Consider the following 24,093-nt stretch of genomic DNA (forward strand, 5'->3'; position numbering starts at 1 on the left):
TTTTAGATAAATTGGTGTTAGACAAATTGGTTTAAAGCAGAACAGTCTGTTCCTAAGTTTTTATGTGAACTATCACTTTTTTTATAAGAGTATGACAGAGGCATTCCAAGAAGCAGTCAATGGCTAACTAGAAATTCAATCAGAACATGAAAAATAGCAGCCCACCCCATGGTCGACTGAAGTTGTTCTTTTCCAGGTTTCTTTCAAACATGGCTCAAGAGAGATGAAGTAAAGGTGTCAGTCTGATGACAAGGCTCTTAGAATCTTTCATTTATCAAATGTGCAGTTTAGATCGTGGTTCAGAAAGGAGAATGCTAATAACCCAAAGAAATTAAATGAAATGATAGAATTCCATAAACTTCTATTAACTTCAGTGGTAATTGACTTTGGAGAAGCAAATCTAGACTATAATCATCTGTACAGAGAATATCACTTGACATTTGAGTTCTAGAAGCAATATAAACAACTTCCAGTCCCCAGAAGAGTGCAAACAAGTGTTCACAGCTCACAGAGCTGCTGCTTCCATTCCCTCCCCAAAAGACTGCTCTGCCTAGAGCCATAGGCTTCACTGATCCCAATACTACAGTCACAACTATTATTGTGATAATGCACAATCACTCTATCAGATCCTGTGCTACATGCTGGAGATATGATTGGAACCAAGACATTCCTCACATACTTTTATCTTTTTCCCAAACCCATAGGGAGAATGAGCTTGCCAAACATGCCTGATAAGACTACTTGCTTGAGTTTATGAGATTGAAATTAAGTCTTACATTTTTCAGGTATTGTTTAGAGTCTTGTTTATAAAAAACAAATAAAGAGCTACCAAGAAAAAAGGTGTTGTGCTGAACCCTTTCCCAGCAGTTTGAGCAGTTAACCTAGAAATGCTGACAGTGGTGATGGGACAATTTGTTCACTTCTGGTACTTACCCCAGGCTGGCTAGTGGAGAGGAGCTACTCCAGGGCTGGTCGCTGATTTCTCCATTCATGCGTCTTCATCACCTACATCATTTTGTATCCTGTTCTCAAGGAAACTATGCATGCTGTATTCCTCTTTTTCCTCCTCTCACCCTAAATAAAAACTGTCACATCTATTTTAGTTTTATATTTATATTAGAACTATTACTTTATTGTTTTGATTATTTGTGTAACTCATGTATCTTCTCTTATATTTTGTGTCAAATGAATTTAGTAGATTGCTCTAGTATTCTAAGTCAATGAGAAACTTTCTGAAGTTCCAAAGCGTAATTCACACATGAGCCTTTGCAAGGCAGCCTTTTGCAAGTTGGGGATGGTTTGTGTCTTTGTACACAATCCTTTTAACCCTTTTTCCTGTATGTTTTTTCCACATAGTGAAGGATGCAATGTGATGAAGAGGGAACACATAGGCATGTGTGAAAGAAAGAACACTTTGTGGAAGGGTATTGCTAATTTAAATTCCAAAGCTCTACGCAATATAATATAGAGACTGACAATAAATGGTCTCCTTTAATGAAACAAATTGTAAAACTTCTAAGGTTTTAGAAGTGAAGAACTCTAGAAATAAAATCACCAGGTAAGAGGAATTACAATTTAAATAAGCCCTGAGTCTCTCACTTGAGTTTATTTTTCCTCTAGAGCTGAGCAGTTTCATACTTGTATATGGCCACTAAATACCTGTGATCATTTCTGTTAAGACTAATTAAAATCAAGTAAAATTTAAAATTTAATCCTCAGTCATACTGGTCACATCAAATGAATCACTGGTCAGTGTTTACTGGCTGCCATATTGAACAGCATGGATATAGGTTATTTCCATTGTCAGAGTAAGTTTAGAAGCATTCTAGATTTCTTGATTTCCAACTACCAAGGATTCATCAGTTGCTTATAGAACTACCACCAAAACATGGATGAAAGTACTTGTATTTAGTAGAGACAAAGAGAATGGAGTCAAGTCAGTGTCATTAGGCCTAGGGTGTAGCTCAGTGTTTGACTGCTTAGTTTGCTTGAAACAGTGGGGTCCATCGCCAGCACTGCAAAAAGAAAAAGGGGGAAAAAAAAGAAAAGAAAAAGATTGAATGCATTCAATGCTGAAGGAATAAAGAAGAAATCATTCCAGGCAATAACAAAGGAATAGAGCCTCACTTAAAATCAATGTTTCTAATATTTTAAATTAAAAATAAAAGAGAAAGATAGTAGAACTTTACAAGTTTTTGCGCTCATCCCTGCCAGATCTTCAACCAAAGAGTACAAAAAAGGTTAATTTTTTATGTTCTTGGCATTTTCCCTTAAATATCACAGACCACTAAACAAAAGGCCTTATAAATTAGTTTCAAATTTCTTCTCTACCTGTAGTACATGACCTCATTCCCGGCTTTATCTGAATCTTATCACCTGGGGTTAGAGCTCTAATCTAATGTTTCTTACTACTGTTTTAGCATTAGCATAACCCAGGGAATACAAACTCCTGTGGTAAGAAAGGATCATTGGACAAATGACTTAATTCCTGGTAGTGGGAGTACTAACCTGCTTATAGGTGGAGGTGTTACATGCTTTCAAAATTTTCCCTGAGTGATTTTGACATGATTTTTCAGGAGCAAAACCACCATTTTCATTAAAAATGCCTATTACAAAGTTTTTAACAACAAAATTCTGACAAGCTCTAATCTTTGTCATAATTCCTAGATTATTACCATTTCTCTGGAGTAATTTGTAAGCACACTCATACAAAATTTCTGGACTTGCCTAGAGAAAATTAGTCTTATGCATGAATAACCATGTATATAATAATAAGATCATCATATAATTAGTATAATTGCGATTTTTAAAAATTGAAAATTGCAGTACTAGTATATAGATAAATATTACAATGTCTTTCATATACATCCTATCTTTCTGAATGTCCTTTCTCCACTGAATTTGCAATCACCAGTCCTTAGGAACAACACAAATGCCAGGTGTCAGTCAATAGGTAACAACCAGCCCAATGAGATGCAGAAAAACTTACTACTTGCCTACATACAAATGCTAGAAATACACTAGTGGTAGATGGGTATTCATAGATTAATCTAAGGAGAACTGTGTTGAAATAGTTTCCACTAAATCAAGTCAGTTATAATGACAGCATTCATTTGTTCAAGGGGACATATGTTGTTGCCTTGCCAATACTGTGTAACCAATATGGTGGCATATTATGTTGTAAACCAACAAGATGAACAAAGTGCTCATTATGCTTTGTATATGTAACTGAAAGAATACAGACATATTCACATCTTTTGAGGTTTGCTTTTGAAAAGATTGACATCACCTTTTTCCACATATAGAAGTCCATGAAAAAATATCATGCCAAAGAATTTAATGTGGTTCACAATAAGAAAGTGGGTGGAGAATAGGTGGGAAAGGAGGGAGAAGAGGAGGAAGAGAAGGTCAATTTCAAAGCCTGTCCCAGGCATTTAGTTATCTCACAGTGACAACAAGAATAGATGGATCTGCACCTGGCAGATCAGTGAAACAGCTCTGAAACACCATCTGGAAGAAGGAAGTGAGTTCAAAAGCACTTCTACATGATAATATAAAACATTTTTTTTCAAAATAGACAAAAATATTTGCTTCTTTATTACAGAAAAGGACTGACTTACTTCTAAGCATTATTCTTTGTCTTTGGGAGATGTGTATGATTACATACTGTATGATTTCATTGGCCTAGTAGTTTATGTGTGTGTGTATTACTGGGAATTGAACCCAGGGCCTTTGCTCTGACCTATATCTCCAGCCCTTTTTTATTTTTTATTTTGCTGCAGGGTCCTACTAAGTCTGCTAAATTGCCCAGACTGGGTTCATACTTGGAATCCTCCTGACTCAAAGTTTCAGACTGCTGGGATTACAGGTACACACCACAAGAATGCCTGGCTGACCTACAATTTTTGAGAGAAGAAATTATGATGGTAACTTGATGGATACCTGCTAAAGGCTATTTTTGGGGTAGAAAGTGACTATAAAGTGGAAGATAGGAGTTTCTTTGGAGTAACAGAAGTTTAGTTTCCTGATTATGGTGGTGGTTACACATATCTATACTTCAGACAAACTTTTGTAGAATGAAGCATTAAAAAGTGAGTGTAAAAACAAATCAAATCCAGTCATGCATGGTGATGCATGCCTGTAATCCCAGAACTCGGGAGGCTGAAGCAGGAGGATCACCAAGAGTTGGAAGCTAGCCTGGGATACATAGTGAGTTCAGAGCCAGCCTGAACTACAAAGCAAGACCTTGTCTCAAAAAAACAAAACAAAACAAAACAAAAAACAAACAATTAAATCCAGTAGGGTCTGTAGTTTAGCTAATAATTTGTATTCAGGTCTTTGTCCTGGTTTTGATACTTATGCTACAGTATTATAAGTTATCATCACTGGTAAAAGGTAGGCTAAGAATATAAGGTAACTATTTTCAACTTTTGCAAATTCTATATGAATCTAAACTCATTTCTAAAAAAAACTTCAAAAGGAAATATTTAAAAATAATTTTTTTCTTTAAAAGATTTTCAAAACAAAAATACCTATACCAAGAGTGTACAGGAATTTCTTGTATATCAATGCTAATTTTCCATCAATTTTGAGTTATATCAAAATTCTAAAATTAACAAAACCAAAAAGGATATTGGATTGCTTCTAGAAACTTCAACGAACCTGTTTCTAAGGCCATGTAGCCAGGTATTAATCTCAAATACTGTAGTGCACAGACTGGTCCAGTAATGGTGTATCACTGCTTGCTGTCCCCATACACAAAGGTACTGCTTCCAACACTGGCACTGCAGACTCAGGGCCCCCAGCACTGCTATCACCACCACTGCCACTTGCCTCTGAGCACTGGATATAACTGCCCCACTGGTCCTGGGCTTCTGCAGAGCCCCTGCTTTTTCAGGGGAGCAGTTCTGACTCAGCCTGTTGCAGCAGATGGATGGTGCCCAGGCCATGTGATATTAGCCTTATCTGTAATTGACAATAGGAAAGTGGTTATGTAGCATTTTAAACATTCAAGGTGAAAAACAGGTGGTCCCTCAAAATGTGGATGGTTCTCTAAACATAGTAAGAAGGCTCCAAAACTGGGTCATCAAAACAATTACAAAGATCTATGAATAATAAATGGAAGTGTGGCCTTTCCTGAATCATTCTTCTGCTAACTGAGCCAAATTCTAATCCTAAGGGGAGGTGGGTCCAGAGTTCAGGAGTAACCATCAGTGATGCCAGTGGCCCAAGATACAGACTCAGGCCAGGAATTCTCAACAAGGATGACTGTGAGGCAGATGGGGGATAGCCTCTTTAATTTCCCAAATATATTGGAGGAGGTATTGCTTCTCAAAGGGAAAGAAACTAACACGTGAGGATAAGTGACTGTGTATCAGATGTGCTGAATAGGACAGTGAAAATACATTCTTCTCACTCTTAATAACCAAATAATAAGACCTCTGGCACAGAAGTATTTATTTGTACATATGCTATTTACTTTTGCTTCTTAGATAATTGTTACCATGCATAGTAGGGAAGAGAAGGAATGAGATGGCCAACAATTAAGATGTATAGCAGAAAGAAAGGAAAAAGAAATTGCCTACTAAAGGGACACTAAATATTAGTAATGGTAGAAATGAAGCAAAATCATCAAAGGCATATTTGTTTTGCTAATACCAATTACCCATATGAAAATTACTCAAGCTTAATAAGGTAGAAACACAAATCTAAAAGCCTGAATTTCACTGTTTCATGAGAATCACGTATACATTTAGTCTACCATCAATCCCTAATATAAATACTTCTAATAGTGGAACATTCAACAATGCATATATTTTCATGACCTTTCTGGAATAAATAACATGAAAAATTGCTGATTTTAATTATTTTAGGCAAATAATAGAACTTCACCAGAATGGTAAAAAACTATTATTGTCATGTACTGTCAAATACTTACCATTGCCCTGTTATCTGTCTCCTCCTTCTGAAGGTAAAGATAGAACCTATTATGAACAAATTGAAGATAATTTTGAAGTTTGGGGCAAACATATTTCTATCCTGAAAATATAATTAAGTAATACATAAGTGTACCAATATCTTTTGGTGGATTTTTAAGGGGGAAAAAAACTGTCAAACTCACTTGATATTATATTCTTGCTAGGTATATTATCTTTTGTTTAAAATTTTTCCAAGAATATTTACAATAGACACTTGCTTCTCCAAGTTCTTTTAAAATTAAGTTATGTCACTGCTTATGTCTCCCAAAGAGAAATAAAGCACTGTTTAAATCATAGAACTATCAGGAAATTTTATGTACCAGTTAAAATTTTAATTTAAACAAAAAATAAAATATAGCAGAATTGTACTAAGACTCTATAAAACTCAAAAAAAAATTTTCAAATGAGGGCATGGATAATAAATAAAATCTGAAAAGTTTGGGAAAAAGGAACTACCTGAAAAAACATAAAGTTTAGGACTTGCAAGATATTTAGGTTACATTTTCCTTAATGGCCTAAATGATGGTATTTTACTTCCTAAAATGGGTATGTAAAGTCACTCAATATCATGACTACTTAACTTTAGGAAAAGCATTTGCCAGTTGTCATTAATACATTTCTATGCAGATCAAGCCCCAAATCAGGAGGTTTTAATGAGAACCTGATCTGTTACCACGGGAAAATTCCTGGCTAAATAGAGGGCAGGTGGACAGCCAGAGAAAGGGTTGGGAGGAGCTCTAGATGTGGACCATATTCCCAAGGCTTTCTAGACTCTTCCTACAGGCCAGGGAGAGAAGGGAGGATCCAAGGTGTCAGGTAATCAAATTAGATAATGAATTTAATGAGAACATTGCTTTTACTCTATAAGATGCAAGTAACTAAAACTAAATAGCTAAGCCTAGCTGGAGAATGCATTTGAGTCTAATTCAGCAAGTAAAGGGGGAAGAATTCATGATTTCATGTTATTGTTCAAGCAATTCATATTAACTATTAGATAAATATTTTAAAATTTTAAAAAGAAAATAAATATATCATAATTCCACCATATAAAGAAAAAATAAGCACCATTAAACTTTAGTATATATTCTTTCAGTATATCTTATATTATATGCATGCACTTATTCACATATGTACCATTATTACAAGAATAGGAAAATCTACTATATACTCTTCATCAGATGATCACATTATTATAACTGTTTATTTAGTCATCTCCTCTACCAGGAAGATAAGGACAATGTCTTGCTAACCATTATATTCCTACTATGGTACAGGAAGACAGATAGTATGTAATTATGCATTTATAGTTTGTGGTTTTTGATAAATATTGTCAAATCTTTCTTGTGGCAGGTTATACCAATTTATAAGCCCACAAACAATTACAAGAAGTTTATTCTCCTTCAATCACAACAAAACAGAAACCTATTTTTAAGAATGTCCCATTTTTGGCAGAGGAGCAGAGGCCCCCAGCATCAAGTAGCTGAGCCTTTTGGGCTCCCATACCACAGCAGAGCACCGCCCCCCTCCAGTGACAAAGAGGTGAGCCATTAGGGTGCTAGCAGCACACCACCCCACCACACACCACTGAAATGAGAAGACACCTAAAAAAGTCTCAAAACCAGACTTCCACATCACTAAAACCAACCGCAAAGGGAAAGAAGATGGAATAATCTGATACTCAACCACCTGGACTACCTGAACTGGCAAGAAAAGAGGATCTGGAAAAAATGAAAACAGAAATAATTTATCAGATGACAGCACAGATTGTGCCCATAGTGCAAGACATTATTAATATATCTAGAGAGGACACAGATAAAAAAAATAGAGGAGCTGAGGAACATAATGGAATCCCAACATAGGAAACAAATGAAATCCATAAAACAGATACAAACAGATTTCTAGGAGATTAAAAACTCCACTGAAAGGTTATGCAGCAGAATGAGTCAATGTGAGGAATTTCAGATATAGAAGACAAGATTGCAATTAGTGACCAGGAATAGAAAAATCCCCTTAAAGTAGTAAGGGACCATGAGACATCAATCCAGTAGCTGATAGGTGATGCAAAGAAAAATAACATAAGACTAATTAGAGTCAATGAAGAAACAGGACAGAGTGCAAACAACATAAATAAAAATGTTCACAGAAGTGATGGCAGAAAACTTCCAAATCAGGGGAAAAGAACTTGACATATGGATAAGTGAGGCATATAGGACTCCAACTAGCCTTGATCAAAAAAAATCTACACATAGGCATATAATTGCTAAGATTCCAGAAACCCAACAGAAAAACAAAATTCTACAAGCAGTGAGAGAAAAGAAACAAATCACATACAAAGGAAAGCCCATCAGAATCACAGCAGACTTCTCAATCCAAATCCTCAAGGCAAGAAGAGCTTGGAGTGATGTATTTCAAGCCCTAAACAAAAGCAGCCTCCAACCCAGACTGATGTACCCTGCAAAACTATCTCTCAAACTTGATGGAGAAATAAGATACTTTCATGAAAAAGAGCCCCTTAGGAACTTCATGAATACCAAACCAGCACTCCAAAATATTTTAGACAAAATCCTAGGAAAAGAAAACGAGGTTCACAACCCCAGGAAGCCCAGCAGAATGAATGAATCCATTGGACCCAACAAGAAATTAAATGCAAAGGGGGAGAATCCAACAAAAAGAAAAGTTATGACAAGGATAAGTGACTATGTATCAGTTATAATCATCAATGATGATGCTCTCAATTCACCAATCAAAAGAAATAGACTGGCAGAATGGGTCAAGAAGCAAGATCCAACAATATGCTGCTTACAAGAAACAAACTTAATTAAAAAAGAAACTCATAGACCTAATGTTAAAGGGTGGAAAACAATACTCCATGTGACAGGAACCCGAAAATAAGAAGGAGTAGCTATTCTCTTTGCAGATCAAGTGGATTTCAAGCCAACATGGATTAAGAGAGACAAAAATGGACACTGCATCCTTGTAAAGGGAATAATCAAAGAGGAAGAGATGACAATCAAAAATATTTATGCACCAAACATTAGTGTGCCCAACTATATAAAACAAATACTAATGAACAGGAAAAATCAAATAAGCACTAATACCACAATAATAGTGGGGGACCTCAATGCTCTACTGTCACAAATAGATCAACTGGACAAAAAATAAGCCACAAAATACTACTAATCAATCAAACTCTTGAACAAATGAATTTAACTGATGTTTATAGAGTGTTCCACTCCACAAAATTGGAATACACAGTCTTTTCAGCTACACACGGAGCACTCTCCAAAATACACCATATATACACCATACAACATGTTTCAGTAAGTTCAAAAGAATTGAAGTTATCCCATATATATTATCAGAACATAGTGCAATGAAATTGTAGATCAATAGCAAAAGAAACTGCAAGAATTTCATAAATACAAGGTAATTGCACAACACACTTCTGAATAACCAATGGGTCACAGAGGAAATTAAAGAAGAAATCAGGAAGTTCCTACAATTAAATGACAAAGAAAATACAACATATCAGAATCTATGGGACACAATGAAAGCAGTCTTACAAGAGAAATACATAGCACTGAATGCTCACATTAAGAAAACAGATCGAGCTCAGTTACACAACCTGATGCTGAACATCAAGCATCTAGAAAAAGAAGAGTAGGACAAACCCAAAACTCATAAAAGGGAGGAAATTATGAAGATCAGAGGAGAAATCAATGCAACGGAGATTAAGAGAATGATACAAAAAATCAATAAAGCCAAGAGTTGGTTCTTCAAAAGACTAAACAAAATTTACAAACCCTTAGCCAACCTTATCAGAAAAGGAAAGAAAAGGCCCATATCCATGCAATTAGAAATGAAAAGGATGGAGGTCCTGAGTCTTGCATAAGACGCCGAATCACCCCGCTGCAGACAGGCAGGTATGCCCATGTCCTAAAGAGGTCCTGAGTCGCACAGAACACGCCGAATCAGCCCACTGCAGACAAGCAGCCACCTGGTTCCATACTACAAAGACGCAGAGGACAGGAGACCAACAGACCAAGGTACTGAGTCCCCCTGTTCCTGGCCCAGAGGTAGGGGCTGCTGAGCCGTTGTCCCACTGCTCCTGGTCCAGAGGAAGGGGCTTCCTGGCCACCATCCCTCCCACTGCTCCCAGCCAACAGGAAAGGGCTTTTAGGTCACCATTCCTACTGCTGGTCCCAGCCCCTGTCCCACCTCAACCAGCTTAGAGGAGGTAATCCATGCAGTCACTAACAGCCCCCCGCCCCAGTCAAAATGAGAAAACACATAAATAAGTCTCAAAACCGGACTTCCAGATCACCTACAGCAACCACAAAGGGAAATGAGATGGAACACTCTGATACTCAACCACCTGGACCCATTGAATTGGCAACAAAAGGGGATCTGGAAAAAATGAAATCAGAAATAATTTCTCAGATAACAGGAGAAATTGTGCCCCTAGTGCAAGATATGATTAATAAATCTAGAGAGGAGCTCAGGAACATGATGGAATCCCAACATAGGAAACAAATGGAAACCATAAAACAGATGCAGATAGATTTCCAGGACATGAAAAACTCCATTGAAAGTCTACAGAGCAGAATGAGCCAATGTGAGGACAGAAGTTCAGATATAGAAGATAAGATTGCAATTAGCGACCAGGAAAAGAAAAATTGCTTCAAAATTATAAGGGAACATGAGAAATCAATCCAGCAGATGCTAGATGATGCAAAAAATAATAACATAAGACTGATTGGGCTCAATGAAGAAACAGGAGAGAGTGGAGATGACACAAAAAAATCTCTTCACAGAAATAATGGCAGAAAACTTCCCAAGCAGGGGAAAAGAGCTTGACATACAGATAAGTGAGGAATATAGAACTCCAAATACCCTTGATCAAAAAAATCTACACATAGGCATATAATTGTAAAGATTCCAGAAACTCAACAGAAGAACAAAGTTCTCCAAGCAGTCAGAGAAAAGAAACAAATCACATACAAAGGAAAGCCCATCAGAATCACAGCAGACTTCTCAACACAAACCATCAAGGCGAGAAGAGCTTGGAGTGACATATTCCAAGCCCTAAAAGAAAACAATCTCCAACCCAGATTGATGTACCCTGCAAAACTATCTGTCAAAATTGATGGAGAAAGAAGACACTTTCATGACAAAGAGCACCTTAGGAAATTCGTGAATACCAAACCAGCACTCCAAAGAATTTTTCACAATAGCCTGGGAACAGACATTGAGGATCACAACCCCAGGAAGCAAAGCAGAATGAACCCATATGGCACCACCAGAAATTAAATGTAAAGGGGCAGAACCCAACGAAAAGAAAAAGTCATGGCAATGACAAGTCAATACGTTTCAGTTATAACCATCAATGTTAATGGTCTCAATTCACCAATCAAAAGAAATAGACTGGCAGAATGGGTCAAGAAGCAAAATCCAACAATATGCTGCATACAAGAAACACACTTCATTCAAAAGGAAACTCATAGACTGAAAGTTAAAGGGTGGAAAACAATACTCCATGTGACACAAACCCGAAAAACAGCAGGAGTAGCTATCCTCTTGGCAGATCAAATAGATTTCAAACCAACACTGATTAAGAGAGACGAAGAAGGACACTACATCCTGGAAAAGGGAAGTATCCAAGAGGAAGAGATAACAATCATAAATATCTATGCACCAAACACTAGTGCACCCAACTATATAAAACAAATACTAACAGACATGAAAAGTCATCTATGCACTAATACAATTGTAGTGGGGGGCCTCAACACCCCACTGTCACAAATAGATAGATCAACTAGACTAAAAATAAGTAATGAAATACAAGAACTCAATCAAACTCTTGAACAAATGAACTTAACAGATGTTTACAGAGTCTTCCACTCCACAAAATCAGAATACACATTCTTCTCAGCTGCACATGGGTCATTCTCAAAAATAGACCAAATACTCACATATAAAACATATTTAAGTAAGTGCAAAGGAATTGAAGTTATCCCCTGTGTATTATTAGACCATAGTGCGATGAAATTGGAGATCTATAACAAAAGAAACTCAAAAAATTTCATAAAAATATGGAAATTGAACAACACACTTCTGAATAACCAATGGGTCACAGAGGAAATGAAAGAAGAAATCAGACAGTTCTTTCAATTAAATGACAATGACAATACAACATATCGGAATCTGTGGGACACAATGAAAGCAGTCTTATGAGGGAAATTCAGAGCAGTGAATGCACATATTAGGAAAACAGAATGAGCCCAATTAAACAACCTGATGCTGAACCTCAAGCTTCTAGAAAAAGAAGAGCAGGACAACCTCAAAGCTCATAAAAGGGAGGAAATTATAAAGATCAGAGGAGAAATCAATGCAATGGAGACTAAGAGAATGATACAAAAAATCAATGAAGCCAAGAGTTGGTTCTTTGAAAGAATCAACAAAATTGACAAACCTTTAGTCAACCTTGTCAGAAAAAGGAAAGAAAAGGCCCAAATCCATGCAATTAGGAATGAAAAGGGTGAAATGACAACAGACCCAGCAGAAATCCAGAAGATCATCAATACTTACTTCCAGAACCTATACGCCAATAAGATGGACAACACAGAAGAAATGGACAGATTCCTAGATACATATGAAATACCAAAGTTGAATGAAGAAGACCTAAAACTTCTGAACAACCCAATATCAACCAATGAAATTGAAAATGTAATTTAAAACTTATCAACTAAGAAAATCCCGGGCCCTGATGGCTTCACTGCTGAATTCTACAAGACATTTAGAGAGGAACTGCTGCCACTACTGTTTAAACTCTTCAATGAAATTGAAAGGGAAGCAATACTCCCAAATTCATTCCTGGAAGCAAGCATCACCTTGATCACCAAAGCAGAGAAAGACCCAGCCGAAAAAGAGAACTATAGGCCAATCTCACTAATGAACATAAGTACAAAAATGCTTAATAAGATACTGGCAAAAAAAATGCAGAAGATCATCAAGAAGATCATACACCCTGATCAAGTGGGATTCACCCCAGGGATGCAGGGATGGTTCAATATATGCAAATCAATCAATGGAATGCACTATATCAATAGAGCTAAGGACAAAAACCGTATGATTATCTCCATAAATGCAGAAAAAGCATTTGACAAAATCCAACATGCATTTATGATAAAAACCCTACAAAAAATTGGAATAGATGGTCTCTACCTCAAACTGATAGAAGCCATCTATGAAAAACCAACAGCCAATATCATACTAAATTGTCAAAAACTGAAATCCTTCACACTCAAATCAGGAACAAGACAAGGATGTCCACTATCACCACTCTTGTTCAATATAGTTCTGGAAACATTAGCCACGATAATTAGACAAGAGAAAGAAATAAAAGGAATAAAGATAGGAAAGGAATAAGTCAAATTATCATTATTTGCAGATGACATGATACTCTATCTAGAATACCCACAGAACTCCACCAAAAGTCTTCTAGACTTAATGAGCAAATTCAGTCAAGTAGCTGGTTACAAGGTCAACACACAAAAATCAATAGCTTTCCTCTGCACAAATGACAGACTCACTGAGAGAGAAATAGGCCAAATAATTCCTTTCACAATAGCATCCAAAAAAACTGAAATACCTAGGAATCAACCTAACGAACGAAATCAAAGACCTCTCCTCTGCAAACTATGGCACTCTGAAAAGAGAGATTGAAGATGATATCAGCAAATGGACAGACATCCCCTGCTCCTGGGTAGGAAGGATTAATATAGTGAAAATGGCCATACTTCCTAAACTGCAATATAGATTTAATGCAATTCCAATTGAGATCCCAGCAGCATACTTCATAGACCTCGAGAAAACAATTTAAAAATTCCCTTGGAACAAGAAGAGACCCAGAATAGCAAAAGCAATTTTAGGTAAGAGAGATATGGCAAGGGGTATCACAATCCCCAACCTGCAACTATACTACAAAGCTACTGTGATAAAAACAGCAGGATACTGGCAAAGAAACAGACTTGAGGACCAGTGGAACAGATTAGAAGATGCAGAAACAACTCCAGACACACTCAACCATCTCATCTTCAACAAAGGAGCCAAACACCCTCACTGGAGGAAAGATAGCTTCTTTAATAAATGGTGCTGGAAAAATTGGGCTTCAACTTGCCAAAGATGAAATCTAGACCTGTATCTCTCACCATGCACTAAACTAAAATCAAAATGGATTAAAGATCTAAATATTAAAATAGAAACTCTGAACCCAGTTGGAACAGAGGTTAGGAAGAACCCTTGAAGACATCGGTGTAGGAAAAGATTTTATGAACAAAACCTCAGTTGCCTGTGAACTAGCACAAACAATCAACAAGTGGGATCTCTTCTTATTAAAAGGCTTCTGCACAGCAAGAGAAACCACCAGCAGTGTGAAGAGACAAACCACAATGTGGGAAAAAATCTTCACCTGCTCTTCCTCAGACAAAGGTCTACTATCTCAAATCTATAAAGAACTTAAAAAGATTAGACCTCCTAAATTTAAAGACCCAATCCAAAAATGGGCATCTGAAATGAACAGACATTTCTCAGACAAGGAAGTAGAAATAGCAAATAAATACATGAAAAAATGTTCAACATCACTGGTCATTCGAGAGATGCAAATGAAAACAATGCTGAGATTCCACTTCACTCCAGAAAGAATGGCTGCTATCATGAAATCAACCAATAAATGCTGGCAGGGCTGTGGGGAAAGAAGAACCCTGCTCCACTGCTGGTGGGAGTGTAGACTGGTGCAACCACTGTGGAAATAAGTATGGAGATACCTCAAAAAATTAGGACTGGAAGTCCCATTTGACCCAGCTATTCCACTGCTGGGGATCTTTCCCAAAGAATTAAAAGAATCATACCACAATGATATATGTGCACCCATGTTCATAGCAGCACAGTTTGTAATAGCTAAAACTTGGAAACAGCCCAAATGCCCATCAACTGGAGACTGGATCAAGAAAATGTGGGTTTTTTATAAAATGGAGTACTACTCAGCCATAAAAAATGAGAAATTAGAGACATTTATAGCTAAGTGGATGCACATTGAGGTGATACTCTTAAGTGAAATAAATAGGACACACATGTATAAATACTGAATAGTTTCTCTGGTGTGAGAAACTGAAAGTGTAAATAAGGACTAAAATGTATAATAGGTAATGTGAAATAGGAAGAAAAGGGGCAAAGGGGAAGGAAGTGGGAGGGCTAGGGGAAAGGATAGAAGGGAATGGGATTAATATGAGAAAATGGAAAAATAGGAACAAAATCTTTGTAACTAGGTAGGAATGGAGAAGTTTGAAGGGAGGGCTGGGCAAGAGTGAAAACTAAGAACCAAGAGAGACTATGTAAAGGTGCAAATTTCCAATGATGAATGTCATTATATTGTTACCTAAAATGTACCAATGATTAGAATGAATAATCGATAATGCAAAATAGGAAGAAAATGTCCAAAGGTTTAGGGGTAGTGGGAGGCTCAGGCAAAAGGAAAGAATGAAAAGGAAATACGATGAGAAATGGAAAATATGGAAATAAAGTCTGTGTAGATAGGGAAGGGTGGAGGGTGTGAAGGGAGGGCTAGGAATGGGGAAAAAATAAGAACCAAAATGCATTATGTAAAGGTAAAATCCTCAATGAGAAATGTAATTGTGTTGTATACCTACAATGTACCAATAAAAGAATTTAATACAAAAAAAAAGAAATGAAAAGGATGAAATTCCAACACACCCAGCAGATTTCCAGAGGATCATCAATACCTACTTCAAGAATGTATATGCCAATAAGATGAAAAGCACAGAAGAAATGGACAGATTCCTAGACATATATAAATTACCAAAGTTGAATGAAGATGACCTATAAATTCTAAACAACCCAATATCAATCAATGAAATTGAAAATGTGATTAAAAACTTACCAACTAAGAAAAGCCCAGGTCCTGATGGCTTTATCACCGAATTCTACAAGACATTTAGAGAGGAACTAATGCCACTACTGTTTAAACTCTTCAATAGAATTAAAAGGGAAGCAATACTCCCAAATTCATTCCTGGAAGCAAACATCACCTTGATCCCCAAAGCAGAGAAAGACCCAACTGAAAAAGAGAATTATAGGCCAACCTCACTAATGAACATAGATGCAAAAATCCTTAATAAGATACTGGCAAATAGAACACTGAATATCATCAAGAAGATCATACACCCTGGCCAGATGGGATTCATCCCAGGGATGCAGGGATGGTTCAACATACATAAATCAATAAATGTAATACAGTATATCAATAGAACCAAGGACAGAAACCATATGATTATCTCCATAGATGCAGAAAAAGCATTTGACAAAAACCAACATGCATTTATAATAAAAATCCTGCAAAAAAATTGAATAAATTATCTCTACTTCAATCTGATAAAAGCCATCTATGAAAAACCAACAGCCAATATCATACTAAATGGTCAAAAACTGAAATCCTTCACACTAAAATCAAGAACAAGACAAGGATGTGCACTCTCACCACTCCTGTTCAATATGGTTTTGGAAACATTAGCTACAGCAATTAGACAAGGGAAAGTAATAAAAGGAATAAAGATATGAAATGAATAAGCCAAATTGTCATTATTTGCAGATGATTTAATACTCTATAAAGATGACCCCAAGAATGTCATGAAAAGTCTTCTAGACTTAATAACCAAATTCAGTAAAGTAGCTGGATTCAAGGACAACACACAACAATCCATAGTTTTCCTCTACACAAACAACATACTCCCTGAGAGAGAAATAGGGCAAACAATTTCTTTCACAATAGCATCCAAAAAAATGAAATACCTAGGAATCAACCTAACAAAAGAAACCAAAGACCTCCTCTCTGAAAACTATAGTACTTCAAAAAAAGAGACTGAAGACAATATCAGAAAATGGAAAGATATCACTTGCTCCTGGATTGGAAGAATCAACATAGTGAAAATGGCCATATTTCCAAAACTGCTATATACATTCAATGCAATCCCAATTGAAATCCCAGCAGCATAATTCATGGACCTTGAGAAAACAATCCAAAAATTCATTTGGAACAAGAAGAGACCCAGAATAGCAAAAGCAATTCTAGGCAACCGGGACATGGCAGGGGGTATCACAATCCCCAATTTGAAAGTACACCACAAAGCTACTGTGATAAAATTAGTACTGTTCTGGCAAAGATACAGATGTGAGGTCCAGGGGAACAGATTAGAAGCTTCAGAAACAACTCCAGACACACTTAGCCACCTCATCTTCAACAAAGGAGCCAAACACCCTCACTGGAGGAAAGATAGCTTCTTTAATAAATGGTGCTGGAAAAATGGGCTTCAACTTGCCAAAGATGAAAACTAGACCTGTATCTCTCACCATGCACTAAACTAAAATCAAAATGGATTAAAGATCTAAATATTAAAATAGAAACTCTGAACCAGTTGGAACAGAGGTTAGGTAGAACCCTTGAAGCTGTTGGTGTAGGAAAAGATTTTATGAACAAAACTTCATTTGCATGTGAACTAACACAAACAATCTACAAGTGGGACCTCTTCTTACTAAAAAGGTTCCTCACAGCAAGAGGAACCACCAACAGTGTGAAAAGACAACCCACAACATGGGAAAAATTTTTCACCAGCTGTTCCTCAGACAAAGTTCTACTATCTAGAATCTATAGAGAACTTAAAAAATCAGACCTCCCAAATTTAAAAACCCAATCCAAAAATGGATATCTGAAATGAACAGACATTTCTCAGACAAAGAAGTACAAATAGCAAAACATGGGGGACGCCAGGACCAAAAAGCATGGGTGGAGAGTTGGTCCCCAAAACAGCAAAGAATAAGAAATGGGCACCAAAGTATCTTGGTACCTTGATAAGTATCACTGATAAGTATCTTGTCAAGAATTTGAGGCTCCCAGTACCAAGAAGGACTTTTCCAGGCTGCCAGCACAAAGGAGGTGAGCCACTTCTAGCACCCAGGAGGAGGCTTCCAGGTAACCATACCACCCCTCTCAGCGCACAGGAGGTGAGCAGCACAGGTGTCAGCAACATCTCCCCTCTCCCTGTCAAAATGAGAAGACATGTAAACAACTCTCAAAACCAGAATTTCAGATCACTTAAAGCAACCCCAAAGGGAAACAAGATGGAACACTCTGATCTGGAACCACCTGGACTGCCTGAACTGGCAAAAAAAAGGCTCTGGAAAAAATGAAATCAGAAATAATTTCTCAGATATCAGTAGAGATTGTGCCCATAGTGCAAGACATGATTAATAAATGTAGAGAAGACACAGGTTAAAAAAATAGAGGAACTGAGGAACATGATGGAATCCCAACATGGGAAACAAATGGAATCCATAAAAAGAGATACAAACAGATTTCCAGGAGATTAAAAACTCGATTGAAAGCTTAAGCAGCAGAATGAGCCAATGTGAGGACAGAATTTCAGACATAGATGATAAGATTGGAATTAATGACCAAGAAAAGAAAAATTGCTTTAAAATAGTAAGGGACCATGAGATATCAATCCAGCAGATGCTAGACGATGCAAAGAAGAATAACATAAGATTGATCAGAGTCAATGAAGAAACAGGAGAGAGTGCAGATGACATAAAAATACTGTTCACAGAAGTGATGGCAGAAAACTTCCAAATCAGGGGAAAAGAACTTGACATATGGATAAGTGAGGCATATAGGACTCCAACTAGCCTTGATCAAAAAAAATCTACACATAGGCATATAATTGTTAAGATTCCAGAAACCCAACAGAAGAACAAAATTCTTCAAGCAGTGAGAGAAAAGAAACAAATCACATACAAAGGAAAGCCCATCAGAATCACAGCAGACTTCTCAATCCAAATCCTCAAGGCAAGAAGAGCTTGGAGTGATGTATTTCAAGCCCGAAACGAAAACAGCCTCCAACCCAGATTGATGTACCCTGCAAAACTATCTCTCAAACTTGATGGAGAAATAAGATACTTTCATGAAAAAGAGCCCCTTAGGAAGTTCATGAATACCAAACCAGCACTCCAAAAAATTTTAGACGATATCCTAGGAAAAGACAATGGGTTCACAACCCCAGGAAGTCCAGCAGAATGAATCCATTGGGCCCGACAAGAAATTAAATGCAAAGGGAGAGAATCCAACAAAAAGAAAAAGTCATGACATTGATAAGTGAATACGTATCTGTACTGGATATTTATCATCTTCTTATGTCTATTTTTTAATTGGGTTGTCTATTAATGAGCGGTGTTTTTTATACATTCTGGTCTTAGGTTATATGTTTTATAAATATGGTCTGTTTAAAGACCAGTTTTCATTTTCTTAATGATGTCATTTAAAGTTCTAAATTTTAATGGAATCTCATTTATCAATTTCTTTCTTTTATACATCATGATTTTTGTATCCTAGGAAATGCTTGCCTAACCTAAATTATAAACATTTTCCCTTATAATTTCTTCTTAAAGTTTTATAGTTTTAGTCTTGCATATTTAGGTTCATAAATACTTTCAAGTTATTTTTATGTCTGGAAATAAAGTGTTGAGGTTAATTTTTTCCACATGGATACCAGGTATTCTAGTACCATTTGCTCTAAACACTATCTTTTCCTCTTCTCTTGAATTGTTTATGTTCTATAAAATGTTAATTTTAAATAATCTTTCAAAACTCAGTGGACCATATATGTATTGTGCTATTTCTAGATTCCCTCTTTTATTCCATTGATCGATATGTCTTCCCTTACACCAACACTGCCTTGATTACTGTAGCTTTAGAGGAAGTCTTAAAATTAGGTACTAAATGTCTTCCAACACTGTTTTGTTTTCTTTTTCTTTTTACTTTTCTAGGTCCTTTGTACTCCTACATAATTTTTAAATTTCAATATCCAATTCTTCATTCATAGCAAGTATACATAGACCTGAATTTTTACATATATACCTTGTGTATTCTAATCCTGCTAAATTCAAATACAAGTTCTAGGGGCTCCTAGAGATTTCTTAGTAATTTCTCTGTAGATGATCATTTCATCTACATATAAAGATTTTACTTCTCCCTTGCCAATCCTATCCTAATTGTGTCTTTTTATTGCCAGACAATTTTGGTTTGGGCCTATGTTTCAAAGTTTAATGGACAGATGAAGAGTAAGCATATCTGCCCTTGTTCTCCACCTTAGGGAGAAACCATTGTATCTTTTCCATTCATATAAGGCTGGAAGTATGAAGTACATGGCTTATCTTTTGAGAAGGTTTTATTCTACTTCTAGTCTCCTGATAGCTTTTACCATGAACAGCTGTGGAATTTAGTCCAATACTTTTTCTCCAACTAGTGACAGGATCATATGGCTCTTTCCTTTCCTCTGTTAAAATGATGACTTATGGGGGTGGATCTTCCAAAGCCGAACCAACACTGCCATCCCTATAATAAACCACTTTCTACATACTGCCAGATCTGACTTCTAAAAGTTTATTTTGTTCAACAAATTTCTATCTATGTTCATATTTTTTCTTCTATTATCTTTATCCAGTTTTAGTATTAGCACAATGTTGATTTTCTAAAGTGAGGGGAAAAGTGTTCCTTCTTTCTTTTGCTTTAAATGTTTAATATAATTTATCAGTTAAAATATATGAGCCTGCTGTTGTCATAGGTAGGTTTTCAAACTAGGAATATACTTTCTTTAATAGGTGCTATTCAAATTTTATATTTCCTCCAGAGTCAGTTTCATTAATTTGTTTTCCAAGGTACTTCTTAGAAGTTGTCAAATTTATTTCAAAAATGATTTTTGTAATATGCTTTCTATATCCTTTTAAATTCTATAAAATCTGTGGTAATGTCCTCTAATTTTGATATTGTAATTTCAAAATGTATAATTGATATTGTGTAATAGGAAGAAAAGGTCTAAAAGGAGTAGGGGAAGTGGGAGGGATAGAGGAAAGAAAAGAAGGGAAAAGAAAAAATATGAGAAAAAAAAATGGAAACAAAATCTTTGCAAATAGGGAAGGGTGGAGGAAGTGAAGGGAGGTCAGGGGAAGGGGAAAAAAAATAAGAACTAAGATACATCATGTAAAGGTACAAGATCCCAATGATTAATGTAACTGTATTTTATGCCTAAAATGTACTAATAAACTTAATGGAAAAAAGAATAAGTAGAAATAGCAAATAAACATATGAAAAAAATGTTCAATGTCACTGGTCATTCAAGACATGCAAATGAAAACAATGGTGAGGTTCCATCTCACCCCAGAAAGAATGGCTGCTATCATGAAATCAACCAATAACAAACGCTGGCAGGCCTGTAGGGAAAGAGAAACACTGCTCCACTGCTGGTGGGAGTGTAGATTGATGCAACCACTGTGGAAATCAGTATGGAGATACCTCAATGAACTAGGACTGGAAGTCTCATTTGACCCAGGTATTCCCCTGCTGGGCATCTTCTTCAAAGAAGTAAAAGAGTCATACCACAGTGATATATGTGCACCCATGTTCACAGCAGCACAGTTTGTAATAGCTAAAACTTGGAAGCAGCCCAATTGCCTATCAACTGGAGACTGGATAAAGAAAATGTGGGGTTTTTAAAATAAAATGGAGTACTACTCAGCTGTAAAAAATGAGAATTTAGGACATTTATAGCTAAATGGATGCACATTGAGGTGATACTCCCAAGTGAAATAAATAGGACACAGATGTGTAAATATCAAATAGTTTCTCTAGTGTGAGAAACTGAAAGTGTAAATAAGGACTAAAAGATATTATAGATAATGTGAAATTGGAAGAAAAGGGGCAAAGGGGAAGGGGAAATGGGAGGCATAGGGGAAAGGAAAGAAGGGAATAGAATCAATATGAAAAAATGAAAAAATGGAAACAATATCTTTGTAAATAGGGAGGGATGCAGGGGTTGAGGGAGGGCAGGAGAATGGGGAAAAAAATCAGAACCAAGAGAGATTATGTAAAGGCACAAATTTCTAATGATGAATGTAACTGTATTGTATACCTAAAATGTACCAATAAAATTAATTTTAAAAAGAAGATGCCATTTTCATGGAATTAACTTGCCTCTAATTTTTTCCATATTTGCATTTTAAACTGTTAAGATTGAGTAATTTTCATTGGGCCATTTTAATTTGCAAAACATGTAATACCCCTCCCATGATTCTGCCTGAATTCAGCCATTGCTAATATTAATTGCCCCATTAAGAACCTGAATCAATGGTGGTTTTATATATTCCATTGTCAGCCTCCCTTGAAATGATGACACCTTTCAAGTAGTATCAATTTCTTATACTCCCTTCAATTCAACACCTAGGCAGAGCATCATTTATCCTGGGGATCTTTGCTTTTGTACTCCACAAGGGGACTTTTTTTGACCTTGAGTAAGTAATAACAGAGTTTAAAGACAAGTTCTGGGTAGAAAAATTATGGGCTATGGATTCAAATCTTGATTTCTTTACTTACTGGCCTTATAGAAGACAATCAAATCCCCAAGGGCCTCATTTACAGAGAACAATGCCAATTCATCTTGCAAGGTCATTAACAAAGATCAAATGATATAAAATGCGCAAAAGCACTGTATTATGGAGGTTATCATTGCTCTTGTTACTACTTTCCTTGGGGAAAGTATTACATCCATCACATGTTTTGAGGCAAATTGGCAAAGACAGTTTCTTGTTAAGGCTAAAAGTAAAACACAAGAGCAACTTGACATTGCCAAGGAAAGTGGACATGGCTATTGAAGTTTGCACTTCCTAAGGAAGCTAATAAAACTAAATAAGAGTTTAGTCCATTGACACCAGAATGTTATTCTCAGGTGAAACCCAATTTGCTGCTCTTCTCTTCCCAAAGAAGTGGAAATTTGTGCTGTAGAGAGAAGCACATTCTCTCAGGGGTTATTCAAATGTGGGGGGCCATTGATGGATGAGAGGAAGGAGCCTGGAGCTAAAGAAAGCACTGGGATGGAATCTTAAATGAGCAGCACACACACAAGTCTAGCCTTCTTGTTTGAATATTTAGAGAACAAAAGAAGAAAATTTTTTTAAAAATCTCTTGTGTCCACTCTGCTTCTGTAGGCTTCACACAAGTTAGACAAGTTCTGCCAACCCATCGATTCTTCCCTGGTTTCCTGACCACTTGGCAAAGTCTCCACCTCTAAACAGCTTTGCATAATTTCTCAAAATGCTTAGAAGCAGATTATGTTTACCTTTATTCACTTTAAAATAATACTTAAATCTATATTACAATATTTATAGAAGAAATAAAAAAATATTACAAAATTTATTTCTGGGATGCATTTTCCTTATTAAAGATGGGGAATTACTCAAAAAAATCCTATTGATAGTTAGAAGGGATCAATTTATAGTCCTCTAACCTCTGTCAGCTGCTTAAATGGAAATTCTAACATATATGCCATTAAACTGTTCTAGTGAATTAATCAGAACTTTTATGTCTACTTAGCAACCCCCCAACTTGATCACACACTTATTTAGCTTTTATAATAGGTTAGTGTAAACATGCATAATCACTATTTTACAGACAAAAATTTTAAAATGATAAGTAACTCAAAATTAGTTCCTGTTAGCTATAGAGTTGGGGAAAACAATCAAAATCATTGGCCTGATTTTATAGATAAGGCTGTTTAGACTCAACATTGCACAATAAGTTAGTGGCCAGTACCGGTTTAGGACATCAATATTCTGGCATTGGTCCAACATTTTTTTCCTTCAAAACAGAAATCAATATTTGCATGAAGTTGAAAGGGCTGTCTAAACAATAATTAATAAATAAAAACCTCAGTCTTTTATTAAAACTAAATCAGTAGATCTGAGTCCCCATAAGTGCATGCTCTGGGAGAGGAAGCCTCTATTGGGGCTTTTGGAGAAAAGTGAAGAAAACAAATTCCCTGTACTTAGAGAAATTTAAGCCTGAGGGAGAGAACTCATTTGCATAAATAAAGAATGCAAGGAATAAAATGGTATATGGCATCAAAAAGATAAAGATAATGAGCTCTAAAGGTTAAGAAAGTAGGAGATTTAGATTGCTTTGGTTTCAGGTGGAACAATTCATTAGCATATTTAAAGA

General features: G+C 36.3%; 1 protein-coding gene across 17 annotated transcripts in view; it reads right to left on the reverse strand.

The window, feature by feature from the left end:
* Positions 1-24,093, reverse strand: part of Pofut3 (protein O-fucosyltransferase 3) — a 431,777-nt gene that overhangs the window by 14,520 nt on the left and 393,164 nt on the right. For 13 of the 17 annotated variants that reach the window (XM_021236835.2, XM_087217275.1, XM_021236834.2 and 10 more), the window contains 3 exons: positions 5,939-5,984; positions 4,834-4,965; positions 934-2,015 (listed from right to left, as the gene is read on the reverse strand). The gene's annotated coding sequence lies outside the window, so the exon portion shown is untranslated. The remainder of the gene's footprint in view (positions 1-933; positions 2,016-4,833; positions 4,966-5,938; positions 5,985-24,093) is intronic. The other 4 variants (XM_087217263.1, XM_087217261.1, XM_087217260.1 and 1 more) reach the window with 3 other exon arrangements.

This window comes from Heterocephalus glaber, unplaced genomic scaffold (assembly GCF_053883595.1).
Source record: "Heterocephalus glaber isolate CG9 unplaced genomic scaffold, H.glaber_assembly_v1.0 deba00001461, whole genome shotgun sequence".
NCBI classification, from domain to species: domain Eukaryota; kingdom Metazoa; phylum Chordata; class Mammalia; order Rodentia; family Bathyergidae; genus Heterocephalus; species Heterocephalus glaber.